Source organism: Limulus polyphemus, unplaced genomic scaffold (assembly GCF_000517525.1).
Source record: "Limulus polyphemus unplaced genomic scaffold, Limulus_polyphemus-2.1.2 Scaffold15321, whole genome shotgun sequence".
Classification (NCBI taxonomy): Eukaryota; Metazoa; Arthropoda; class Merostomata; order Xiphosura; family Limulidae; genus Limulus; species Limulus polyphemus.
The window spans coordinates 1-1,587 of record NW_013680931.1 but is presented as its reverse complement, the minus strand read 5'-3'; positions in this window follow the sequence as shown (position 1 = coordinate 1,587).

Genomic DNA, 1,587 nt, shown 5'->3' with positions numbered 1-1,587 from the left:
TCTTAGTTTGTCGAAACTGTTGCCAATATGCTTAGAATTACACCATCGATCAAAATAAACCTGTTTTTCGTCAGTCAATTCCATATAAGTTTGATTATCTTGTTTATGATAACCTCGAAACTTTTGGCGATAATCCTCTGGTTCTAACTCGTGTGCTTTGAGAATAGCTGCTTTAACCTTATCATAATTCATACAGTCTTCTAAAGAGAGAGTGGCATAAGTTTCTTGGGCTTTACCAGTTAAAACACTTTGTAATAATAATGACCATTTTTCGATGGGCCATTCCATGGTTTGGTTAACCATCTTAAAATGTTGAAAATATATATATATACTTCATTTTCATTAAACGATAGTACTTTAACACATTGATTAAGTTCAAAGTTGTCATTTTGCCTTAGTCGATCGGTGTTGAGTCTAATTTACATTTATTTCGGTCTAATTTCTTTTTCGGCTTCAATGCGAGATTGTTCGGCCTCGAGCCGTTTATTTTCTCTTTCAGCTTCAATACGAATTTGTTTTTTCTCGTTTGCGGCTTCGATACGAGCTTGTTCGAGCTCGAGTTTTAGCTGGATCTCTAGTTTATCCTTATCATTTAACCTCGATTGGCTAGTAGGGACACTAGTGTATTCCCCTAATGCTTCTTCAGGCAACAAATCATCATCGACTAGTATTTTGATAATACTCTTTTTTAGTTCATTTTTTCTCATTGACCTTTTAACTTCTAGTTCTAGAACTTCAGCAATTTAATGATCTGAAACCGAGCTAAATGATACTTTAAATTTAGTAGTTAAATTATACTTTGGATTTAGCAATTATACTTTGGATTACTTTGGTAAAAGGCGATATGTAGTTAGTTTATGATATTTGCCAAAAAGATTGATACACTTTTCATTTTTAACACAAATACGCTTTAATATACTCACAACAATACAATTTTCAATAACATTTTTTACAAATAGTTATTACAAACATTGATTTACAAACAAAAGTTTCATAAACTTAAAAGCAATATAAAGTTTTCTTTCTAGTCTGGAACTTGCTTGATATCTTATCGAGGGTTCATGAGGAGCGAGTTAATTACGAGTTGAAGTAGGTATGATTCGTTTAACCGGAAGCTAGCTAGCCTTGTCCTTCATTATTCATCAGCCACGCAAGCCAATACTTTTCCTACTGGTGACGTGAGGAAATGTTTGCGTTGACAATGCTAATGCCCGATGAGAATCCACTGAAGTTAAATGATTTGTAATGTTCGAACTTTGTAAAGGTTCCTGGTCAAATATCTGAAGTTTTCCGATTGGTAAGCGTTATAACAATCACAGTTATAGCTTCCGAAGTGTATAGCACATTGATTACAGCAAACCAATAAAAGATACTCTCTTTTGGCGCAGCGCGTTGGTTATATTTATAGGCGTGTGGAGGCTTTCTAGAATATTCAGATTTACCTAATAATACTGGCTACATTTAAACGTTTACATAAATACACACATTGTTGATTTTTACTCTCGAGAATCTTCTATAACTTTGGGGAACAGGCGGGAGTTTCGTAATAAATATTTATCACTATAAGCTATGCATGTTTTAAAACAT